The sequence below is a fragment of the Anolis carolinensis genome, chromosome 1 (assembly GCF_035594765.1).
Source record: "Anolis carolinensis isolate JA03-04 chromosome 1, rAnoCar3.1.pri, whole genome shotgun sequence".
NCBI classification, from domain to species: Eukaryota; Metazoa; Chordata; class Lepidosauria; order Squamata; family Dactyloidae; genus Anolis; species Anolis carolinensis.
The window spans coordinates 8,830,207-8,847,593 of record NC_085841.1 but is presented as its reverse complement, the minus strand read 5'-3'; the positions used below and the strand labels follow the sequence as shown (position 1 = coordinate 8,847,593).

Here is a 17,387-nt window from a genome sequence, read left to right as displayed (position 1 = left end):
CACCTCCATCACACAGGATGCACCTCTGTCCATATCTAGTTAAGCCATGCACAGCATTCCTCATCACACATCTATCCTCCTTTTAAAAAAATGTTGCTTTAACTGCACACATTCAAACCTTTGAATTTCTGCAATTTCAAAATTGACAAAAAACCTATGACGTGAGCACACTCCAGATGATAAAATGGAAGGAGGCAGCTCTTGTTTTCTCCCATTCCATTGTCTCTCAATTGCACATGTCACAGACATTTTTCATTTTTTAAAAATAAATGTGCAGTTGCAAAATTTCAAAGGTTCAAAATTGCTTAATTATAGCAATATTTTTAAAGTAAGCAGAAACAATTATTTGCTAGTCCTTCCCTGCATCCAAAGACGAATGGCGGCAGAAGGAGCATTGAGGGGCATGAAAAGACTCCCCACACCGAAATGTCAGAAAGCGTACTGAAAACATGCAAATTGTCAGTATGTAATGTTATCTGGTGTGAAATTTGCTTATAGTTTAAACAGTGTGGTTTCAGTAATGCAAGAGTTAAAACAACAGAATGGACAGAATGGGTAGCCTCTCACTATTTATTTGTTAATGTATGTATTTGCTAACCTGTATTCTATGTGTATGTTGATTTGACAGTTTGTACCTCTTTGGTGTGGGAGGGGTTATAGACATGTATTGATCATGTTCAGACTCAGGACTCCATTTTGTATTCAGTCTTGCACCAGACCTCAGTGGAGGTGGATGCATGTATGTTTTTGGCCTTCAGTGCAAGCAAATGCAAGTATGATTATGGACTTCAGCGAGTACAACTATACTTAAAGACTACGGACTATTGATAAAGAATTATAACCTGAGACTGACCAGCAAAAGAAGCTTGTTGTGTTCTTCATCCAGTGTGCTTGGATGAGAACAAACATGACCGGAGAATGCAGTATACATATTTTGTAAATAAAGATAATGTGTCGCTTTCAGTTGAAAGCTAAATTGATGAAGTCAGTTGTTTATTCAACTTTGTGCCTTCAAGAAGTTTCTTGGAAGGTCAAAGCAGCTGAGATAAGAACAGTGAACAATTTTCCTGACACAAATTCACCATTTCCCATCCCATGGGAAAATGTGAGTTTCTAAAAATTTCTAGACACAGGGAGACAAGTGGAGTTGATTCCTGTCTGTCTTTAAAATCCACCAGTTTCTACACAATGTAGAGACAGAATCCCATAAGCAACCTGTTGAACAGGTTTGATTATCCCATTATTTGATGGGATCTGTAGGATTTCGTCTTTGAAGTACAGTAGAATATCACTTATTCAAGCCTCACTTATCCAAGCTTATGGATTATCCAAGCCATTTTTGTAGTCAATATTTTCAATATATTGTGATATTTTGGTGCTAAATTCGTAAATACAGTAATTACAACATAACATTACTGCGTATTGAACTACTTTTTCTGTAAAATTTGTTGTATAACATGATGTTTTGGTGCGTAATTTGTAAAATCATAACCTAATTTGATGTTTAATAGGCTTTTTCTTAATCCCTCCTTATTATCCAAGACATTCGCTTATCCAAGCTTCTGCTGGCCCGTTTATGTTGGATAAGTGAGACTCTACTGTCTGTAGAAACGGAGGCCACCCTTTGTGTGATGCGGTCCTAAAAACAAGAAACAATATACATGTTGTAAAAGTTCATAGGTAGGATAAAGAAACAGAATGGCCAAGCTGAGAGACACAGATGGCAATGCAAGTATGGATCCATAATCACCAACTCTGAACTAGCAGCTACTCACTTTTTACAGCAAGCCTTCCAGGTGCTGCACTTTCCAGCATAGGAAAAAGGAAAAGTGCAAGGTTTTGGAAGAATATAAGCGCAATAGCCTTTTTCACATTTACACTGTTTTTCATTTGTGATTATGGCAGACCCTGTACAGAGAAAGACAAGGGGAGGTTATAGAACATTCCACATTCATATCAGTGATTGGCAATTGATAATTTGGAATTCAATTTAAATAAATTTAATACCAAATTATCAATAAATGAATTATAATCCTACCTTTCTACATGATCCACAGTGGTTTGCAAACAATTCAAACAGGGTACATTTGAACGCTGATTGTACAAAAGCTTTTAAAATAATAAATCATAGTTTGGTTAAAACAGGAGCTAGTCAACTCTATAGCACTTATGTGCCAGATATCCAAAGGATTAATTTTCTCAAATGAACCTGCCCAAATTTTAAGATCTTCAGGAAAATTGCTTCTCTTAATGCCACCCCCTTCATAGAGGGTATGGGAAGGGGAAAGGTGGGAGGAAGACTGAAAGGAAAATAAAATCTTCTTGTTGAATTTGCCCTGCTTATTTTTAAGGATGATTCTGTTCCCACATGAGATCTCTCCCTACCAATGAATAAACATAGCTGGGTCAGGGAGGGCCATCAAGTAGAGAGCGAAGAAGAGAAGATAAAAGATCTCCATAGTAGTGGGAAAATCAACACAGGAGATGTTACACTTCGAGTTTCTGCTTTTTTTCAGAGGACAAAAAGTAGGCAAATATGAGAAGCGCTGGTCCTTTTTTTTTAGCTTATACTACTCCGGAGATTGCACCATGTTACAAACTTTGAAGCCTTGGGAAATTTGTCCTGTTTTGTAAATACATTGGCAAATCCTTTCCCCAAGAATATCAGTATACAAGGGGAAGAAGAAATTATGCTAAGCTTTCATTGCACGCTTTAATAAGTTCACCTTTCTTGGAGGATGTGCTGATCACTGTCTTGGGACAAAATATGGATTTCTCAAAAACAAGTCATGCCAGACTGAACTTATCTCTCTCTTTTTTTTAATAGAGTTACAAACTTGGAAGTGACTATACGAATAAACAACAAAACAAGCTAGGTAGATGCAGGGAATGCCGTGAATGTGTCATATCTTGATTTCAGCAAGGTATTTGACAAGGTCCCCCATTGCAAACAAATTAGCAAAATGTGGGCTAGATAATGCTATTATTAAGGGGAATTGTGATTACAGTAGAGTCTCACTTATCCAACGTAAATGGGCCGGCAAAACGTTGGATAAGCGAATATGTTGGATAGTAAGGAGAGATTAATTAAAAGCCTATTAAACATAAAATTAGGTTATGATTTTACAAATTAAGCACCAAAACATCATGTTATACAACAAATTTGACAGAAAAAATAGTTCAATACGCAGTAATGCTACATACGTAGTAATTACTGTATTTACAAATTTAGCACCAAAATATCATGATGTATTGAAAACATTGACTACAAAAATGCATTGGATAATCCAGAACGTTGGATAAGCAAGTGTTGGATAAGTGAGACTCTACTGTAGTTAAGTGACCAAACCCAAAGAGGGCTCCTTTTCAATGGTTCCTCTTCATCCTGGAAAGAAGGGCAGTGCTGCTCAACATCTTTATCAATGACTTAGATGAAAGTTTAGAGGGCAAGTTTGCATATGATACCAAATTGGGAGGGATAACTAATATTCCAGAAGACAGGATAAGAATTCAAAATGACCTCAACAGATTAGAGAACTAGGCCAAAACTAATACAATTAATTTCAACAAGGAGAAATGTAGAATACTACACAGGCAGAAAAAATGAAATGCACAGATACAGGATGGGTGATGCCTGGCTCCACAACAGAGTTGCATGTGAAAAAAGATCTTGGACAACAAGTTGAACATGAGCCAATGGTGTGATGCAGCATCTAAAAAGCCAATGAGATTTTGGCCTGTATCCAAAGGCGTCAATTGTCTAGATCAATGGTTCTCAAAGTATACTCTGTGGAGCCCTTAGGGCTCTGCGAAGCACAGTCAGGGGCTCCCCATTTCCCTCCTCCTCCTGCCTCCTGTCTTTTGTATCACAGTGGGGAAGGAGGAACTGGTTGGCTGGTTGCTCCCCCACTGCCAAAGCACCGGTAAACTTACCAGTTTAGTTCACCAGTAAGGTGAACTAAACCACCTAAACTGGGCTCTACCGGCCAATGGATACTCCACCACAGACATCAGAAGAGCTGCAAGGCCAAGAACAAGCCATGAGAGTCAAGACAAAGATCCACCCAGAGGAAAGGTGTTCTTACCATACATCAAGGGAACCACTGACCGCATAGATAAACTGATGAAGAAGCACAACCTACAAACTATCTACAGACCTACTAAGAAAATCCAAGAAATGCTACAGTCAGCAAAAGACAAGAGGGATCCTCTCTCCTCTGCAGGAGTCTACCGGATACCATGCAGCTGTGGACAAGTCTACATAGGGACCACCAAACGCAGCATTGCCCAAACACGAGTCAAAGAACATGAAAGGCACTGCAGACTAACTCAACCAGAGAAATCAGCCATAGCAGAGCACTTGATGAACCAGCCTGGACACAGTATATTTTTTGAGAACACAGAAATGCTTGACCACTCCAACAACTATCATGTCAGACTACACAGAGAAGCCATTGAAATCCACGAACATGTGGACAATTTCAACAGAAAGGTGGAAACCATGAAAATGAACAAAATCTGGATACCAGTATTAAAAAACTCAAAAATCAAAACAGTAGATGGGAACCAACACTCTGAGGGCAGAGGACAGCTAATGACTGAACAAAGGATGCCCCCAGGCAAGAGACAAAAACCTTTCCAATGCTAATTAGGGTGATTAGCTGAAACATTAATGCTGGCTTCCAACTGACAAAGAACTCTTGTCACACCATGGACTCTCCACAGATATATATTTTTTCCTTCCTTGCCCAGTTTATCCATGCCTCACAACCTCTGAGGATGCCTGCCATAGATGTGGGCGAAACGTCAGGAACCTCTGGAACATGGCCACACAGCCCGAAAGACATACAACAACCCTGCACCTGTAATTGTTTCAGAATGAGAAATATTTACTCAAAAAGTGAACTCATGAGGTCTAGGAGGTAGCTACAGATCCAAATCCTATTTGTATTTCCAACTACTACAACTAATAATAATAGTGCACACATCTCACGAATCACTCTTGTTTGAGCAATAGCAGGTTTGAGAAAGCTGTCCTGGTCAGCTCTGACATCAAGGACGAGTGATCAGAGCTGCAGCCCAATAACGTTCAGCTGTCTGCACAGCAGAGTGTAGTAGCTGCAGAAGGAGAACCCTTAGCAAGAGCTACCACATCTCAGCAGAAGGAACAAGTAGAAGCAGGCACTCCAGGGCAGGCTGCTGAAGGGTTAACTGCTGCTTCTCATGTGCAATTTTATAGAGAGCAAGCTCAGTTATGCAGGTCTTCATAATTAGCTGAGAAATAGGCTATCCATGAGTAACACCTGTAGTTTTAGCATGAAAGATTCTTGAGTTCACAGTCATGTTGTTGGAGGCAGCCTCTTGCCTGGATGGTGTTATCATGAACTCGTTGTGTGATGAGCTTTGTGAACCCTGGACTGGAACTGAACTCAAGTACTTTGGCTTCTGTCTTGCAATTAGTTATATTGTTACTTACTGGCCTGTTTGACTTTGTAATATGGACAATGACTTTCTTGCATTGGGATTGGAGGTTTAGGCTTTGATTCAATCTGTGTTGAAGTGCGAATGAGGCAAATTACAACAAAAGCATGCAGTAGGATTTCAAGCCTTTTGGTTTTAAACTGCAGTTTAAGTAGCAGACTTTCACTCACTAAAGCTTTACCTGCCCACTGAGCCAGCATTGAGCTAAACACCAAATGTGGATTCGGTGCCCAACTCGCTTCACTACTCCAAAGACCAGATCAAGACATGAACAGAGTTTGAAAGCAACGAACAGAAATTTTATTGTTTCTGGCCAGAAAGGATGTCAGTACAGAGTCTGTGCCCAAAAGAACTGACATGAGGTATACAGAGAAATACAAAGCATTTTATCCACTTTCACAGCCATTCAAAATACTTACACCCTCTCGGATTGGCTAGGATATGTTGTGTGTCTATTTTAGAGGTTTAAATAATTGTTTTGTTATGTATTTTAATCTTGTAATTTGTATTGTGTTTTTATGTATATGTTAACTGTTGTATTTATTTATTTATTTATTTTATTTATTTACAGTATTTATATTCTGCCCTTCTCACCCCGAAGGGGACTCAGGGCGGATCACATTATATACATATAGGGCAAACATTCAATGCCCATATACACATAGAACTGAGACAGAGACAGACGCAGAGGCAATTTAACCTTCTCCTGAGGGGATGTTCGATTCTGGCCACAAGGGGGAGCAGCTGCTTCATCATCCACTGTGACAGCACTTCCTCATTCCAATGTCAGAAATTAGTTAAATTTGCCTCCCCACTTTATAAGTGGTACCTTATTTCCTACTTGATAGATGCAACTGTCTTTCGGCTTGCTAGGTCAGCAACCAGCAGGGGCTATTTTTTATTTTTTAGTTGACGGGTGCTCATCCCACCATGGGCTGGCCTCGAACTCATGACCTCATGGTCAGAGTGATTTATTACAGCAGGCTGCTCACCAGCCTGTGCCACAGCCCGGCCCTGTAGGGCTTTGTCCCCATGTAAGCCACCTCTAATCCCCTTGGGGAGTGTCAGGACCCAGACTGCGGAGCACCAATAACCATGCGCAGAGGCCAGAATCTATCTAATATCTTTATTAAGGAAATATATAAAGTCAATAAAAATAAGTGTAGAATATAGTTCAGAAGTAGACCTTTCAGGAAAGGTCAAATATAGTCCAGGGAAACAATGTCCAATATGAGATATTAAAGTCCAAAGTTGTAATCCAATAACCGAAACACACACTTTGCCAAGCAAAGTGAGGGGAAATGACAAGGTCCTTTAGTCCATGGAGCTTGATGCAAGGCTGGAGAGCAAACTAGATTCTTGGCAAACAAGGCTTGATTCAAGGTAACAAGAAGCGAGGAACAAGAACAGGGTCCGTGGCGAAATCCGTGGTGAGGTCCAGGGAACAAGGCAGGGCAGGAACGGGAACAAGGTCCTGGAAACTGAAGTAGCGTAGTCCACACACAATCTACTCCTGAAGTTGACGAATTGACTCCGCAAGGAATCCTTGTGGCCAAACACCTATATAGGATCTTGTTTTCCCGCCAAAGAACACTTTCGCTGGGGAACAAGAAACGAAACCTATTCTGTGTCCAGATGCAGGACTCCTTAAACTTTCCCAAGGGAAACAGACTTAATCATCTAATTGTCTGGCAGCAATCCTGGCGCTCCTGCGAGTCGCCTCCCGAGCGCTCCTATCTTGATTATAATAAAGGCGGCGAGAAAATGGGGGAGATTTCTGCTCAAGGCTTGTTTGGCTGACTTCTTGTGGGCAAACATCTTGCAGCTGCAAGGGCTCCAAATCCGGCAGAAACGGTGGGAAACCCAAGTTTTCCTCTTCATCTGTCACAACAGTACTAGGAACGGGACTACATGACCCATGAGTCATCACAGGGAGATGGAGGAGGGGTATAAGAAATAAGTTGTTGTTGTTGTTGTTATCATAGGAAGTTGTCCTGGTTGGGTTTGGGCTTTTCTTGGTTGGAGATTCCTCCTGATGTTCCTGGCTGTAGGAGTTCCCCCAGTGGCAAGAAAAAAGGACAATTGCAATTGTTTAGTTCAAAGTACTTGTACATTTAAAGGTCCATGCCTATGAGGGGTGAGAGTTATTGACATTAGCCGATGGCTCCGATTTCATCAGTGGAAGCCAGAAAGTTTCCCAACACATGTCAGTGGATTTATCAATGGGAAAGAGGTTGATAAATGGGAAGGAGTTTTGGTTCACAACACCAGAAATGCCTTTGGAAACTCACATATAAATGAGGGTGGATAAAGATCAGAAATGGTGAAGAGGTTGAGTCAAGATAAACTGCCTTACATCACCTAGCATATCTTGGCACAACACCAGCAAGAAAGCATACCCCATTGAGACATTTGAGTGATAGATTGGGGAGGGCAAACCATCAGAAAGCTGAAGGAATATGTTTGCCGTCTTACCCAAATGCTGATGCTAGTTACAAGAGTTGAACAAAAAAAGGCCACAACTTTATAAAGCTTAAGGATCTTCAGTGGAGCAGCTACTGGGATGTCTTGGTATGAATCTGGATCTCCCTTCCAGAGACCACAGGCTTGAAACTCAGGATGTAGACCTCCAATTTGTCATAACTTGACCCCATATAGTTAACACAGCATCCCATGGGATTTTCCTCATGCTAGTTGGCACTTTTCACTGAGGCAGTCATCTTGTGATAAGCACACAGTACATATCACACTTCAAGACAATGATAGGGTTGGGCATGGACAGGATAGCAAAAATACCTAGAATAAATTCCAGACCCCCAGGGACCAGAAGCATATTAATGTTTTGAAAGGTTTGTTTTTATATTTACAGTAGAGTCTCGCTTATCCAACCTTTGCTTATCCAACATTCTGTATTATCCAACACAGTTTGTCTTTTAGTAGTCAGTGTTTTTGTACTCAATGTTTTTTCCAATACATTGTGGTGTTTTGGTGCTAAATTCGTAAATACAGTAATTACTACATAACGTTACTGTGGATTGAACTGCTTTTTCTGTCAATTTGTTGTAAAACATGATGTTTTGGTGCTTAATTGGTGAAATCATAACGTAATTTTGATGTTTTATAGGCTTTTCCTTCATCCTTCCTTATTATCCAACATTTTTGCTTATCCAACATTCTGCCAGCCTGTTTATGTTGGATAAGCGAGACTCTACTGTATTTTTATTTATTATGCTTTTATTCTGCATTTCTCCTAGTATAGCATCTGAGTATAACTGATTTTGTATTGTCAAAAGTTTTCATGGCTGGAATCACTGGGTTGCTGTGAGTTTTTTGGGTTGTATGGCCATGTTCCAGCAGCATGGAACATGGCCATACAGCCCGAAAAACACACAGCAACCCAATAATTGATTTTCTTCCTATCACTTTTCTTCACTCTCCAGTTTTTGCAATCATACATAGAAATGGGAAATGCAATGGCATGGACAATCCTAATTTTAATAGTCATTGATATATATTGACAGTTTAGGATCTTGTCTAGTTCCTTCATAGCTGCTCTTCCAAGTGCTAGTATTCTGATTTCTTGCCTACAGTCTTCATTCTGATTAATGGCTGACCCAAGACATGCAAAATTATTAGCTATTCCACTATTTTCATTGCCAGTTTTAAAGAAATGTAAATAATTTGTGATCATTATTTCTGTTTTCTGAGTGTTTTAAATGTAAACCTGTCTTTGCACTGAATCGCCTCCTCCGTCAGCACTTTGGACAGCATCTTTCAACTAGGAACAACCCACCTTGAAGTTATTTGCTTTTCCTTAGGCCCCTCTACACTGCCAGATAATCCAGGGCCCCTTCTACACAGCTGAATAAAATCCCACATTATCCGCTTTGAACTGGAATATATGGCAGTGTGGACTCAGTTAACCCAGTTCAAAGCCAGTATTGTGGGATTTTCTGCCTTGATATTCTGGGTTATATGGCTGTGTGGAAGGGCCCCCAGTTATCAAATAAGAAAATCCACATTATCTGATTTGAACTGGATTATGTTAGTCTACACTGCCATATAATCCAGTTCAAAGCAGATAATGTGGCTTTTATACAGCTGTGTAGAAGGGGCCTTAGATATTGGATTTTCCAGCCACCACTAATAACTGCATAACATTCCTTGGATCTCTTTTGGAGACCTTAATTTTAGCATTAACAGAGAAACATAAATAAAACATCTGTTGAATACTTTCTCCTTGGTTCCTCTTAATTCTGTATTTCAACCTGGCATTCTTTGGGGTTTTGTCTTATAAAACTACACTTGTGGTAACTCTGTGGTTTTATTATTCAACGGTAATTTAGTGGGTTGTTGTATGTTTTCCGGGCTGTATGGCCATGTAATTTAGTGGTTGACTGAGTTTCTATTTTCATCTCTTGGCAAACAAAACAGAAGAAAAAAAATTCCTGCTATCTCATGGAAACCTTTCAAACAAAACTGTCAGTGCCTATAGGTAGAACATTTTTTTTCCATTCTTCAGTGTTCCACTTCAAAAATTATGAAGATGTGATGGTGGAATGGATCAAAGCAGGCTGGCTTTTAAAGGAGAAAGATTTAAAGACTGAGCTATGGGTGCTCTGCTTTAATTTAGTTTAATAGTTTGAATGACTTTATTAGTCTTAATTATGTATTTTAACAGTCTTATATTTAATCCTATCTTAACGACTTTACGCTTTAGGTCTTAATTTTCACATTGTTGTGATTTTAATCTTAGTTGCTTTGAGTCTCTAACAGAGAAAAATAAATACTAATACTAATAGCAGTGGTTATCAACCTTCCTAATGCCACGATCCCTTAATACAGTTCCTCATGTTGTGATGACCCCCAAACCATAAAATTGTTTTTGTTGTTACTTCATAACTGTCATTTTGCTACTGTTATGAATTGTAATGTAAAAATCTGATAGGCAGGATGTATGTTCATCCCATGACCAACAGAAAATACTGGAAGGGTTTGGTGGGCATTGACCTTGAGTTTGGGAGTTGTAGTTCACCTATCTGTATAAAGACCAAGCAGCCACAGTAAGAACAGCTCACGGAACAACAGATTGGTTCAAGATTGGGAAAAGAGTACGACAGGGCTGCATGCTTTCACCTTCCCTATTCAACTTGTATGCAGAACACATCATGCGACGTGTGGGGCTTGACGATTCCAAGGCCGGAGTTAAAATATCTGGAAGAAACATTAACATAATATAGTATGTCCTTCCATAAATTGAGCAGAGAAATTAAAAGCTTGAAAATGAAATGTACTTATATCAAACAGAGTATACACTTTTGTTACATGCTTCCTTCTTGATGTCTTGCCATGCTTCAACGACAGATTGACCCAAATCCAGACTGGTTTCAATCCAGCAAAAAACATTTTCTTCCCCTGGACCGTGACTTTACTTAGAACAACATGGTTGACTACACTATAAATTTTTGAATTGTAGATATCCAAAGGGACATCTTATTCCTTAAGGTACTTGGTTCTTGCTGTTTCCTCAAAGTTTTTCCCCCTCCTGAGATGTTTAAGGGGAGCATTATTAATTCCATTGTGCATGCTTTTCAGTTTGAGAGCTTGCATTTGCTAATTCTCTTTAATAAAGATTACAGATTACAGGATTGAGACAGATTCCCAATTTATGAGAATGGACACTTGCCTCTCCCTACAATGGAGTAAGTTACAATATTTTAGAAAGGAATGGGAAAAGTGTGGCCCTTATGTATGGCACTTTGGGATACCCCAGCCCCTTTAATCCATGGACATACAATGGACTGATTTGAAGGCAATTTCTTTCTCTTAAAATATCCTCAATTTCCCCCTAAAACTGCCTAACGTGCAGTGGTTTTTTTCCTCTAACAATGTCAACCCCTCAAAATCTGTTACCAGGAGAGTGTATAGCGGAACCAGCAGCATCCAGTTAACACCATGTGCAAAAGACTCAGACCAGGCAGAGGAATTGAAAGAACAAAGGAACTTTACTTGTTGAGTTGAAGTTAAGTAAACAGTTCAGCAATCGTACAATGTCCTTGTAGTTGCATAGGATCAATAACTAATCAATCAGCATTCTATATATCTAGCATAGCATATTTAAACTGCTACTTGACCGTAGCTAGAGAGAGCCTGTCTTTTTCTGTGCTCTCCCTACAAGCTCAAATTCCCAACTGACAAAACAGCCATCTGCCAGCAAACCGATACATTATTTGAGGTGTGGCTAGTCTCTGCAAAAAGCTCAGCTATCTTTTGCAGAGATCTTTTGCAAGGATTTCTTTGCAAGGATTTCTTTACACACACACACATAGCAATTTGGCGCAATAAAATCTACACAAAATTAAAAACTCAGCTGAAAGCTGGCCACAATTGTGGATGGAAATGACATCGGGGTCATTTTGGGTGCACTGAAACTCACTGGTACAGCCCATCAGGGAAAAAATGGACCCCATTCATGGCAACCCTTGTTTTAAATTGTCATAGAACTGAGATTGATTTGTTGGTACCTTATGCATTTGCAAGTTCTGCTAGGCCTCGTTTTTGTTTGATGTGAAGAATCTGCATTGAGTTCAAAGTTGCAGAAGCTGCAATTACACATGTAGATGTCCATGTAGTATGTTCATGTCCACACAGATTGGGCTGGTGCATTTCATGTATTTGGTTCGACAAGACTGCCATCCATCCTATAGCACACACAACTAGTCATTGTTCATTAGTGTGATAACTCATGGGCCATGTAGTCCCGTTCCTAGTACTATTGTGGCAGACGAGGAGGAAAACTTGGGTTTCCCACCGATTCAGCCAGAATCGGAGCCCCTGCACCTGCAGGATATTTGCCCTCAAGAAGTCAGCCAAACAAGCCTTGGGCAGAATTCTCCCCCGTTCTCTCGCAAGGATAATTATAATCGAGATAGAGGCGCTAGGGAGGCGAATCGCCGAAGCGCCAGAATCGCTGCCAGACAATTAGCTGATTAAGCCTGCTTCCCTTGGGAAATCTTAAGGAGTCATGCATCTGGACACAGTTTGGGTTTCACTTCTTGTTCCCCAGGGAAAGTGTTCCTTGGCGGGAAAACAGGATCCTATATAGGTGTTTTACCGCAAGGAGATCCTTGCGGAGTCAATTCGTCAGCTTCAGGAGTGAGATCGTGTGTGGACTACGCTACTCCAGTTCCTTGTTTCCAGGTCCTCGCCACGGACCTTGTTCTAGTTCCAAGCCTGCCTTGTTCCTCAGACCTCGCCACGGACCTTGTTCTTGCTCCTTGCCTCTTGATGCCTCGTATCAAGTCTTGTTTGCCAAGAATCTAGTTTGTTTTCCAGCCTTGTTGTCAAGCTCCATTGGACTAAAGGACCTTGTCATTTCCCCACACTTTGCTTGGCAAAGTGTGTGTTTCGGTTATTGGATTATAACTTTGGACTCTAATATCTCATATTGGACATTGTTTTTCTGGACTATATATGACCTTTCCTGAAAGGTCTACTTCTGAACTATATTCTTCACTTGTTTTTATTGACTTTATATATTCCTTTAATAAAGATATTAGATAGATTCTGGTCTCTGCGCATGGTTATTGGTGCTCTGCAGCCTGGGTCCTGACAGTTTGACTCCGCCACCTAAGCACCAATTAACCTAGGCCAGGATGTCTAAAGGAGCCGGGGCGGAAGCCCAACCACTCAGCTACACCATTTCCAAGGATGAATTGGACAGAATCCGTGATACACTCCATACGCAGGAGGGAGAAATACGGGGCTTGAAGGAACGAGGTATCCGGCTCCCTGGTCTAGCGCTCCCAACCAAGTTTTCTGGAGAAGCCTCCAAGGTTCATGTTTTCCGTCGCCAATGCCAGGCATACATAGAAGCCCGTCAAGCCGAGTTTCCCCAAGAAGAAATCAAGGTGGCGTGGATTTACAGTCTCCTAGAAGGGCCAGCGGCCAATTGGGCGACGGCGCTTTTTGATGCGGGCTCCATGCACCTAAGTTCCGCGCAAAACTTCCTGAATCACCTTAAGGCGACATGGGGGATCGAGGACAACGTGGAGGCGGCCGGCCATAAACTCCGGTGCCTTTTCCAAGGGGACAGGCCGTTGTCCCAGTACATAGCCGAGTTCCGGGTGCTGGCCCAAAACACCGGTTGGAACGATATAGCCCTCAGAGGACAGTTTCGTGAGGGTCTCAACTTCGAGATGCAGGAAGAAATCTCCAAGGTGGAACCTCCAAACTCTCTTGAGAGACTTATCGATCAATGTTTACGAGCCGAAGTCCTAATGTTTACGAGCCATTGGACTAAAGGACCTTGTCATTTCCCCACACTTTGCTTGGCAAAGTGTGTGTTTCGGTTATTGGATTATAACTTTGGACTCTAATATCTCATATTGGACATTGTTTTTCTGGACTATATATGACCTTTCCTGAAAGGTCTACTTCTGAACTATATTCTTCACTTGTTTTTATTGACTTTATATATTCCTTTAATAAAGATATTAGATAGATTCTGGTCTCTGCGCATGGTTATTGGTGCTCTGCAGCCTGGGTCCTGACAATTACCTTTCACAATTCTGACACAATTCTGATTCTTGGACTCTACTTTCTGTGACGAACTGCTAGTAGAACAAAAAATAGGGGTCTGTGCATTGGTTGATGCTAGAATCACAAAGCCATTCCCATGAGAATGACCTCAATGATTTTAGATTTTGATTGCCATCATTTTCTTTACAAGCCTACCTCTCATATTCCTTCACTTCCTTCTAGGGTGTTTTACCCTCCAGTGAACTATAAACAAGAACTATAAAAAGGTCCCTCTCCATCACTAGAGGATCTCAGAAATTCATGAAAACCTCAACTACCATGAAGTGCTTCTGCTTCATCTTTGCGATCCTCTTCTTCTCTTCCTTCCTCATGGAGGCCACAGGTAAGGTTCAGAGACTGAGACCGATATCCTGGAGAAGGACCACTTCATTAGATTTTCCTATGCATTAGCCGATGACAGTAGTTTGCTGTAGTGGTTTGAATTCTGCACTATGACTTCGAAGACCAGGTTTCAAATTCATTCATTCATTTATTTATTTACAGTATTTATATTCCGCCCTTCTCACCCCAAAGGGGACTCAGGGTGGATCACATTATATACATATACATATATATACATTTATTGCAGCAGGCTGCTCACCAGCCTGCGCCACAGCCCGCCCCCAAATCTACACTTAATCGTGGAAATGTATTGGGTGATCTTGGTCACGTCACATTCTCTCTGCCTCAGATGAAGGCAAAGCTAAACTTTTTCTGAAGCTGTGTGTCATAACTAGAATTTTGAATGGTGCCCAGAAATTGATCATTAGCCAGGGAAGCCATTTCAACAAGACAGTTACGTGCTTCTTATAATCTGCCTCAATCTGATAAACTATCTCAGGAGGTTGTTGAAGGCTTTCATGGCTGGGATGACAGGGTTGTTGTATGTTTTCCGAGCTTCTGGAATACTTCTGGAACATGGCCATACAGCCTGGAAAACATACAACAACTCTATCTCAGGAGGAACCCAACCAGATGTCAAATGGAAACCAACATGCTAGACGTGTTATTTTCAGTTTGGTCCACAACCTATAATAGTTGAAGGAGATAAGAAATTAGTAGCTTTTTAGCATCCCACATAAGTGCCACTTGGATCTAATCTCATTTTCTTCTATACCTAGGAGATGACTCCACCGCTTTTTGCGTTGGTGCCTGTAAGAAGAAATGTGCTGAAGATGAGAGACCGGGTCCAAGAGTTATATGCCAAGTTTTTTCTGACACCTACTGCTGTAAAAAGTAGTGAGATGCCTACTGCTGCAGAAAGCCGTGAGATAAAATGCTGTCAGCGCAAATAGGCATGAATTATCAAATGACTATCAAAGTAAATTGAGTCCTACTAGTCTGTTGTCATGGTTATTGTTGTTGTGTGCCTCCAAGTTGTCTACAAGTCATTGTGCCCAATCACAATAAGTCTATCACAGGACTTTCTAGCAAACTTTATTGCAATTCAAGAAGGATATTGACAAAATGAAATGTAGTCAGAGAAGGGCAACCAAAATAGAAAAAGGTCTGGAAACCATACCCTCTGAGTAATGGCTGAGTAAGCTGGGTATGTTTAGCCTGGAGAAGAAAAAGTTGAGAGGGGCCATGATAACCATGTCTAATATTGGAAAGGATGTCATAGTGAGGAGGGAGCTGCCTTGTTTTCTGCTGCTCCAAAGATAAGCACATGGAAGAATGTATTCAAATGCTGGGAAAGGAATTTCACCTAAATATTAGGAAGATCCTCCTGATGGTATTAGCTGTTCAGCAGTGGAATACGCTGTTGTCTTGGAGTGTAGTGGAATTTCAATCTATGGAGGGTATTAAACAAAGGATGGACAGGCATTTGTCAGGTGGGCATTTGTCAGGATGTGGTCTCTTTGCTGTGCCCTTATGGTGGGGGTGAACTAGATATCCTTTGGGGGTACCTCCCAAATGCTATAGTTCTGTAAAAAGCAACACATTTCCTTCTACCACTGTGTCACGCCCAGGCAGCGGACCACTAAGAACCAGACACAGAGGCCAAATATAATCTAATATCTTTATTAAGGAAATATTATAGAAGAATTAAAAACAAGTAGAAAATGTAGTCCAGGAATAGACCTTTCAAAGAAGGTCAAATATAGTCCAGAAATATTTTGTCCATTATATTATATTAGAGTTCAAAGTTGTAATCCCATAACCGAAACACACTCTACTTTCAAGCCGTAGAGTGGGGAAACGTCCAACAATGTTTTCTGAGGTTCAAAGTAAGTCCAAGGCAAGAACTGGAGAAAAGACTAGATACTTGAGACAAAAATCCAAGGCTGGAAACAAGATGAGATAGTTCTTGAAAACTTGACAAGGCAAAGCGAGGCACGGCGAAGGCAAGGAAACTGGGGTCACAGTCTACACTAGAAAAGGAGCCGAAGTTACTCCTGAAGTTGATCAGTTGACTCTGCATGGATTTCCCTGTGTGGGTAACTTTTAAGAGCTTCAATCTTCCTGCAAAGCAGGTGTTCAAAGCTTCCTTTCCCAAGGGAAAGAGAAGCGAAACACATCTTCCTGCAGCTGCAATCCTCCCAGCAAATTCCCAAGAGAAACTTGGCTAATTGGCGTCTTGTTTGGCTGCTAATCGGAGACTTCTCCTTGTTATTTCTTTCTGGCCCCGACTCGCCGCATAGGAATGTTTTCTTGAAAAGGGGGGAGAAACACTGGGAGAAACCGATTCAAGGTCCCTTCTAATTAAGTCCTGGGTAGATTCGTCAACAACAGGCATCTGGAAGAGATCCGTCTCTTGCTGAGACAGCAGAAAACCCATGTTTTCGTCATCATTATCCATGATGGCGCTAGGATCAGAACTCTGAGACCCATGAGACATCACACACTGCTAGGTATTTATTGATTTGGAGATATGATGGGGGAGTTTTCAGTATTTTTATAGTATAGAAATAGTGCAGTTCTCCAGATTATGGATCACAGCTCCTATCCTTGGTTATATTGGCTAGTAGTTTCAGGTCAAGAATATCTGAAAGGTTGCATAATTTCTATTCCTGCTTTATATAGAAAGTCTTGGGATTAATAATGGCCACCCAAAGTTCGGAGGTTCTTAGGAATGAGAAACACTCTCGTAGCACATTTGTGACTTATTGGAAGAAAAAGTTTCCAGCATGAGCCTTCATAAATTTGGTTTCCTCATGAGGAGTCTTTCAATATACTGATATTCCACCAGTGATGTCAGTTTGTTTGCATCATGTGATAAAGTCCCAAGGCTTTGATACTGGAATAATAATATAGACCTATCTAACATGGTTAATCTCATTATGATTATGATGGATGGTCATCTCTCAGGGGTAGGTACTTTG

At 40.8% G+C, this 17,387-nt stretch overlaps 1 long non-coding RNA gene across 1 annotated transcript; it reads left to right on the top strand.

Moving 5' to 3' along the window:
- The first annotated feature begins 5,329 nt into the window (after positions 1–5,329).
- On the top strand, positions 5,330–15,400 carry LOC103280091 (uncharacterized). Its single transcript, XR_507164.3, has 3 exons — positions 5,330–5,433; positions 14,245–14,404; positions 15,183–15,400. It is a non-coding gene; the product is annotated as an uncharacterized LOC103280091 (long non-coding RNA).
- Positions 15,401–17,387: the final 1,987 nt, after the last annotated feature.